This window comes from Mus caroli, chromosome 12 (assembly GCF_900094665.2).
Source record: "Mus caroli chromosome 12, CAROLI_EIJ_v1.1, whole genome shotgun sequence".
In the NCBI taxonomy this organism is placed as follows: domain Eukaryota; kingdom Metazoa; phylum Chordata; class Mammalia; order Rodentia; family Muridae; genus Mus; species Mus caroli.
The window spans coordinates 29,102,472-29,111,484 of NC_034581.1; the positions used below are offsets into that span (position 1 = coordinate 29,102,472).

The 9,013-nt window shown below is 42.3% G+C and overlaps 1 long non-coding RNA gene across 1 annotated transcript in view; it reads left to right on the forward strand.

Annotated features, from left to right (window-relative positions):
* LOC115032763 overlaps window positions 1-8,611 on the forward strand; it is a 100,628-nt gene extending 92,017 nt beyond the window's left edge. Inside the window, exon 3 of the long non-coding RNA XR_003838383.1 lies at window positions 8,229-8,611. This is a non-coding gene — a long non-coding RNA (uncharacterized LOC115032763). The remainder of the gene's footprint in view (window positions 1-8,228) is intronic.
* Window positions 8,612-9,013: the final 402 nt, after the last annotated feature.

A 9,013-nucleotide genomic window follows, 5' to 3' on the forward strand; every position in this document is an offset into this window, starting at 1 on the left:
CCTGATCAGAACAGCTGTGATCAGCTGTGCAAAAAAAATAAAAAAAAAAAAAAAAAAAGAAAAAAAAAAAAAGAAACAATGTGTTAGCACCGATGAAGCAATGTGTGCACTTAGGGTCACTGACAACATTAGTTATCACAGAACACTTTCTCAGTGATATCGCAAATAATATTTCTAAAATAAATATCTAACCAAAAGTGTGACACAACAAATGATTGCTTGCTACTTCATTTTTAGGAACAGAAACTTCTGTTCCTGCTGGCCTTTCTAACTTCCCAAACAACTGGAAATCTGTGGCAATCTGAATGATTTATAAAGACAGTTGTTTGGGGTTTTGGTTGCTGTTTGCTTTAGTTTAGGTTGCACAAGCGCCATGAGGTGTCAGGTATGGCTGAGATTCAGATCCAAAGAAAGCCAGGGTGGAAGCATTCCGATCAAGTTACACCCAGAGAGTGAGCCGGGTAGCTAAACTTATGAAAAAGAGTTTAAGCTTCAGAATGCCTTGGGTCCTTCTCTCCACCGTGTTCATGGGTTTTGTGTTGCACTACATACATAGCAATGCTGGAGACCAAAATCACCTTGTGATTAGGATCGATGTGAGTTGGACCTCATCTAAATTGTCCCCAGCCAAGGTCCAAATGTATGCAGTGTTCATTCAATGCTGTCAGACAGAGATGCTGGGGGGAATAAATGGTGCTTTGTGTTGGTCAACCTATAATCCAGTCAAGAATGACCTACCAGGAGGAGCCTGGCAAAATGATGGCTCAGCAAAACTCATCCCCCAGTCCCTTCAGCTTCTCTGAAGTGTTTGTCAGGGAACACATCTGCTAAAGTGTGTTTGCATTTCAGTGTGCTAATCTGTGTTTCCTAAATTCCTCATAAGCAGTTTGCTCTTAGCCTGAGGCAAATCCAGATATAACTAGAAATTCAAAGGGGCAGACACTCATGGCCACCATGGTCTTGAAGTACTGTTCCCTTCCAGTCAAAGTCCAGAAATTGCCTCACAAACCACAAGAACACCAATCTCAGACAGACAGGGAGAGTTTATTGAGCATATGCCCAGGACTGATCGATCAGGGCCATAGTCCAGATTTGGGAACTGAATCATGACCCCAAGTTAAGGTCCTGCAGAGCATCTGTAAGGTCTTGTACAAACATCTGTGTCAAGTTATTCCACCAATCAGGATTTAGAAATAGGGGAGTTTCCTTAGGAACATGTTTTTGTTATGTTTATCTCACTCCCATTGGCTGGGGTATTCAACTGTGGCAAGGAAAGTTCGTTTATCTAATATTCATGTGTTAACTTGTCCACCAGAAGGGGACTTGTCTAACATTCATGTCTTAACTTGCCAACCAGGATGTCGGTTACCAGGGAGGTCTTGGGAACTTGAACTTTACTAGACCACTACTCAAAATGGAAGTCTTATTCCAAATAGTTCCCTATATTGATGCAGGTGTCTCTCTTATGTTGGCGTCCATCCCAGGGACAAATACCATAAAAGGCAAATACCTTAAAAGCCTACGCACAGGTGCAGGAAGTGATGCTGGGGGATTGGGTCAGGATCTACTGACTTCTATTGTGATTGGTTTCCAAGGGAACGGATTATAACAAAATATGTAACCACCTTGGGCATGAGAAAGTTTCCTGGTAACAGCAGAAACAACATATGAGAAAGTTTCCTTATAATAATAATAATATAATAATAATAATAATAACAATAGCACAAAATGGCAGGCTAGCCAGGTAACAGTTACCTGAGCCTTAACACTTCCTTTGCCTCTGCACCAGGTCTAGAAATGGACAAAAGAGAGCTGAGTTTGTTTTTCTGTTCTTGTGGGGCAAAGCAGTTTCTTCAAACTGTCAAAGGGTCTTCAGATGAGAGTCTGCCCCATTCTTGGTCTTCGTGTTGTGTTGGAGCAGATATTACCTGGTGGGCCAGCCCATCCTTGGGTACTTATTCTCTTCATATCATGAAATGTGGCTCCAAAGTAGAGTAGAAGTAATCAGAGCTAAGCAAACCTCAGTTAACTTCACTAACCTAACCTACAGAATAACCACTCCTGAATAACATCCATCCATTCTACTCATCACAGAATGTCCTACAAGATTAACTCGGATGTAGTCTCCAAGAAACTGCTGACAGATTTTGACACAAAGTGAATTAAACCACAGATAATAAGCAAGATACTTGCAGAAGCCTCAAGTATTTAGAAATGAAACAACATTCTCATAAATATCCTGAAGATTAAAAACAAGTAAGCTTTCAAGAAAAGTTAGGAAAACCTTTTTAAATAAATCACACAATATACCAAACAATGTGATAGATAACTAAAGGTATGGCCTGAGGGAAATTCATAGTTCTTAATACTTCTTATCAGGAAAGAGTATAGGTTTATAGAAATAACCTAAGCTTCCACCCTGAGAAGGCTAAATTAAGTTCAAAGTAAAAGAAATTAAAAATAATAAAACAGAAAAGGTTTGGGGGGATTTAATTACAAGCTCTGTGTGTGTATGCACACGTGTGTGCACATGTGTGCAGATGTCTGTGCCTGTGCACGCACATGGGGAGGCCTGAGCTAATGCCCCATTCTTCCTCAATTGCTTTCCACCTTGTTTTTCAAGACAGGGTCTCTCACTTGAACCTGAAGCTCAACAATTATCTAGATTGTGTGTCCAGGGAGCCTGATGTCTGTGCCTCCCTGTGCTGGGTTCACAGGCACTTGCCACTATCCTTGCTGGGCATCTTCATGTCTGCACAGGGAATGCTTTACCCTTTACCCACTGAGCTACCTTGACAGCTTCCAAACCCCAAAGCACACTCACTTCCTAGTCCTTCCAGGCCACACTCACCTCCACCATGATAATGGAGCCTCCCTGCCCTTCCCGCCCCCTCAAAAAACCCCCCTCCCCCCCCCCAAAAAAAAAAAAAAAAAAAAAAGAATCAAGTGAAATTTCTATTGCTCATAAACTCACTGGAGCATGGTCAAACTCTTGGCAGCCACCCGATAAACACAATTGAGTCCTTCCCAACCATACTCCCACCAGAAGCCATCAGTTGTGGGGAGCTACACTTCAGCATCCCTATCACAATTTTTAACAGTTCTCTTCGTGTTTTTCTGTTTAGGATATTACTTTGGGGCGGGGCAGAGGGTGTAAGTGTCACAGAACCCTTCTGTGTCCTTCTTTCTCAACGGTGAGTTGCAATCATCAATATCACTGCAAAGGTAGCTGTCTTGCCCTTTACAGACAGCAGGAGCATGGATCATGGTTTTTGGCAAGACCACATGCATCTGTATGGTCCCTGGCATCAGCATGCATCACTGACCTCAGCATGGTCTCCTATGGCCATACAGACCACAGACATCAGCATGGCTCTCTGCCACTGCACGGCTCAGACACCATCACAAGTCTCGGTGGCAGCATGGCCCACAGACACCAACGTGGCTTCAGGCTGCACCACAGACTATGGACATCCGCACCGCCCTTGGTGGTAACACAGGCCACCACAGACTCCAGCTGTAGTAGGACCATAAACCCAGACACGGCCCCTGGAGGAAGCATGGCCCACAAATATCAGGATGGCCTCAGGTGGCAACCAAGAATATCCATATGGCCTTTGATGGTAACTTAGGCCAGAGACATCAACACTGTCCTGGCTGCTGTAGGAGCATGAGCACTAACCTCCAGCTTTAACACAGCCTGGGGCAGAGGACCATGGGTACCAAAGCAGACTCCAGGCACTGGCCATAGTAATCTTTCTAAGAGGTCCAATCCAGAAAAATGAACAGTTACTCACCTTGGACATACTGTAGATGCTCAGAACCTGGCTAAATGTGGGGCTGGGTAGCATTTTCTGGGTCTGAGGTGAGCACAAGTTCCAGACTGCCACACACCACCCTGTCTATCACAGGCTTCTTTCTGCCACACCTCTCGCCACTGTGGAGTCTCTAGTCTCTACTTCTACATCCCTCCATTGCTCACTAAGGTCTCCATTCCTCTATCTTTCCCATCTCACCATTGACTATTCATCTGTTATAATGGCATTGGGAAGTATAATTTATCATATATTCCCCCCCATTCAGCTTTGCATGCAAATAATCAGTGTAATGAGTCATGGGTCTCGTTCAAGGTTTCTGGTTTCTGACACACCATAATTACTGAACCATCACTGAAACTCATCTCAGATTTCCTGCCCAGGGTTAGTGAGATGGTACAGCTAGGCGTGCTTTTGGAGGCAGGTTCTATGAGAGCTCCTGGCTGTTGCCCACCTCCCTGCCTTCCACCCCAAGGCTCACTAGTTTCAGACCTTTGTGCTTTAGCCTGCAAGCACTGCACTTCCAGTCCAGCAAAGCAAGCAGCATGGGCCACAGCTGCAGCACCTCTATGTCAGTGCTGGCTATTGTTAGAGGTGGAATTATGTTTGCATGGTTATCTTCTTTTCGGTCTGTTGAAAGAAGATTATTTTCTTGCTATTTCTAGAGCGTAATTTCCTTCCTTGTGTTGGAGTTTTCCATTTATTATCCTTTGAAGGGCTGGATTTGTGGAAAGATATTTTGTACATTTGTTTTTGTCATGGAATACCTTGGTTTCTCCACCAATGATAATTGAGAGTTTTGCTGGGTATAGTAGCCTGGGCTGGCATTTGTGTTCTCTTAGGGTCTGTATGAGATCTGCTTTCAAAGTTTCTGGTGAGAAGTTTTGTGTAATTCTAATAGGTCTGCCTTTACATGTTTCTTGATCTTTTAACTTTTGGTATTCTTTCTTTGTTTTGTGCATTTGGTATTTTGGCTATTATGTGAATGGGAGGAATTTCTTTTCTGGTCCAATCTATTTGGAATTCCATAGGCTTCTTGTATGTTTATGGGCATCACTTTCTTTAAGTTAGGGAAGTTTTCTTCTATAATTTTTGGAAGATATTTACTGACCCTTTAAGTTGGGAATTGTCACTCTCTTCTATACCTATTATCCTTAGGTTTGGTCTTCTCATTGTGTCCTGGATTTCCTGGATGTGTTCACACATGTATGCACCTGTATTGTGAAGGCCAGAGGTCCATGTCTGGTGTCTTCCATCAATATGTACCTTATTTTTCTATTGGAACTGGGGTCTCTCATTGAGTCTGGAGCTTATCAATTGTCTACACTAGCTCAATAGTAAATCTCCCTGGCTCTTGGATTGCTGATATGCACTGCAATGCCTGGTTGTGTGTGAATGCTAAGGATGTGAACTCAGGTCCTAACACTTGCAAGGCAAGCACTTTACTCACTAAGCAATCTTTCCAGCCCCCAATAATAGAAAACTTAAAAAAAAAAAAAAACACCAAATAGCACATACGTAAACAGTAAGAGACATGCATGTTTAAGCTTAAACATGTGTTACAGAACTTTTCTGGAAGCTATGTGAGTGTTATTATCACATGTCCTTTCTTCAGATAGAGTAACACAAATTCAGAAGCCCTCATGAATGGATAGTTGTGGGAAGCCACATACGCCATTACAAGATGTACTCACTGATAAGTGGATATTAGCCCAGAAACTTAGGATACCCAAGATATAAGATACAACTTGCTAAACGCATTAAACTCAAGAGAACGAAGACCAAAGTGTGGACACTTTGCCCCTTCTTAGAATTGGGAACAAAACACCCATGGAAGGAGTTACAGAGACAAAATTTGGANCTGTGANGAAAGGATNGACCATCTAGTGATTGCCATATCCAGAGATCCATCCCATGATCAGCTTCCAAACGCTGANACCATTGCATACACTAGCAAGATTTTGATGAAAGGACCCAGATATAGCTGTCTCTTGTGAGACTATGCTGGGGCCTAGCAAACACAGAAGTGGATGCTCACAGTCAGCTATTGGATGGATCACAGGGCCCCCAATGGAGGAGCTAGAGAAAGCACCCAAGGAACTAAAGGGAACTGCAACCCTATAGGTGGAACAACAATATGAACTAACCAGTACCCCGGAGCTCTTGACTCTAGCTGCATATGTATCAAAAGATGACCTAATAGGCCATCACTTGAAAGAGAGGCCCATTGGACTTGCAAACTTTATATGCCCCAGTACAGGGGAATGCCAGGGACAAAAAGGAGGAGTGGGTGGGTAGGGGAGTGGGGGGGTGGGTATGGGGGACTTGTGGTATAGCATTAGAAATGTAAATGAGCTAAATACCTAATAAAAAAATGGAAAAAAAAAACCAAGGTGGTGCTGGCTACTGCTGGCCACTGCCCGTAAGTTTGGGTAAACAACCAATGTGCGCATGTGCATAAGGGTTTCGCGCCAAGTCACAGCCCATCCCAGGGAATGTAAATGAGGTACTGAAACACAACCAATCAGGAATAGACACGCCACTCCTAGGCCTATATAAGCAGTGACAGTTCGGGGTCTTTCACCTTCGCTATCAAGCTCTCCCAATAAATGTGTGCAGAAGAATTCTGTTGTGGCGTCTTCCTTGCTGGCGAGTTGGACGTCCACAGATAGTGACTCATACAGTGTCCACCCACATCTCAGACATGGAATACATAGAAAATGGGAGGGCAGCCCATTCTCTGCTGCATCTCCTATGGCTGTAGTGGGATAGCAGCACCATAAATGGTACGTGAGAGGTGACATGACTGTGCTTCGTTGTCAATCTATAAAATACGGATTGGTTGGATAGGATCATGTGCCATCATTTTGATGATGTGGGGACCTAGAGTAACTAATAGGAGATGCAGAACTGTGAACTATGCAGTATTGAGAGAAAGCTCAGATTATTGCTCTAATACCAGTTTACAAACTAGTGCATAGATTTCTTCTTCTAGCTAATAGTGCTCACTTCCTGCTGAATCCATTAAAGGCCACATTCTTGCTAATGTTCCTACATATATATTGGTGAGGCAGAACCTTTGTGAAGTTATATCACAGTAGTTATCACACCTTGTCTTAGGGTAGAGCAACACAAATTTAGAATCCTTCTTAAATGGCTAGTGACTCGCACAGTGGCCGTTCACATCTCACACATGCAATACGTGTGGAATGGGATGGCTGATACAATCAGTAGCTACTGCCAGCTATGATCCTTTGCTATATGGCTTTCAGTTTCACATGGGCACATTCTGCTCTGATCATCTAGCAAGGAAGGAAACAGGGAAGCTCTCTAGAGCCAGTGCACACTGTGACACACACCCCTTCCATAACACATGTCCATTCTGAGAAACACGTCCTTTCTGTGACACACACACTTTCTGTGACACACATCCTTTTTGTGGCACAAGTCTTTTCTGTGACACACATTTAATCTGAGACACAAGTACCTTCTGTCCAAATGGTATCGGCCAAACTTGATTGACTAAGGAAACCAAACCTTAATATAAGAGAATGTGGGAGAGGTGGTGGATGATCCCAGAAGGAAGAGAACGGCCTTGGCTATGACCACATACACATTTAACTCTGCAATCTAAGAATGTGTTTTAATGAGATGTTCCGTTCAGAGTTATGCCAACTAGCCCTTCCAAATTGTTCTTCCTTTCTTCCTTTTTTTTTTAATTTTTGATATTTTTATTACATATTTTCCTCAATTACATTTCCAATGCTATCCCAAAAGTCCCCCATAGCGCCCCCCACTTCACAATATGTATTCACTGATAAGTGGATATTAGCCCAAAACTTAGGATACCCAAGATATAAAATACAATTTGCTAAACGCATGAAACTCAAGAAGAATGAAGACCAAAGTGTGGACACTGTGCACCTTTCTTCCTTAATGACAGAAGCATACAGTTTTGCTGGTGTATGGCCATTCAGAACAAAGATTTTCTCAGAACTTCTTATAAACAAGAGTATCATATGACTAATTTATGACTAATAAGATGTATAGGATTGTCTCCAGGAAATTTTTCCTAAACAATATCTTATGCACACGCTTATTTCTCCAATCTTCTTTCGGCCTTCTTTCTGAAGTGTGAGGTAAAGCTGGAGCATTGGCTGTCATTTTCACCCACAGCCTAGAGACAGGAAAGTGCAGAGCTCAGTGAAGCCAGGTGTCTCTGTAGCATTTGAAGGGCAGAGGATGCAGCTCAGCTCTGGAATGCCCACTTAAAAACTTGTGAGCAAGAGAAAATAGGCTTTCTTTGGGTTTCAGACTGGTCTATCATCCACAGACAATCGAATCCCAATTTAGGCAGGGCTATGCCTTTCTTCCAAAGTTCTAATCTTTTGCTTTTCTTCTTTTTATTTATAGTGTGATTCTGATTTGTTGAGGATGTATTCACAAGAACTCATGGGAAGATACTATTTTGGAGCAAAATGGAGGATGAAAATGGGAAGTGTATTCTAAGAAAAGGTACATGCTCTGTCTTAAAGGCGAAGCCTTCCACCTCCAGTTCAGCTTTGTGGAAGACCGCTACTTGTTAGTTTTGTGTGTTTTAAAGGTGATGTAAATAAAGAAAATATCTAATAAAATAAATAAATAAAGACTTTACAGAACAAGAGAGACTTTCTAACATGTAAAAATATTTTATCTTCTTCATAGATGTTGCTTATATTTGTTACGCAGTATCTACTGTAGCACTTGAAATACCTACTAATTATTGTCTATAAACTATACAACCATCATCTATTAAAAACTTACAATGAATATTAAAAAGGTCACATTCTTATTTATATTTTGTTTGTTTATTCATTTATCGTGGGGGAGACACACACATGCCACAGTGTACATGTGGAGGTCAGAGGACAACTTGTGAGAGTGCTTCTCTTCTTCCACCATGCACATCACAAGGATTGAACTCAGGTCACGAGGTCTGGCAGCAGGGACCTCTGAGCCACCTCACTTATCTACTACTTATGCTTTGTTTTTGTTGTTTTTCTTTAAATAAAATAGTATTTTCCAGACCATTACATCAGAGGACACTGGCCATTGATTTCTGCCCAAGGAAGGATCTGGACAGGGAATTAGATGTGTAAATTTCCATAGCAAGAAAGAAGATCCAGGCATCAGTAGGCTCACAGCTAACCCATTAAGAC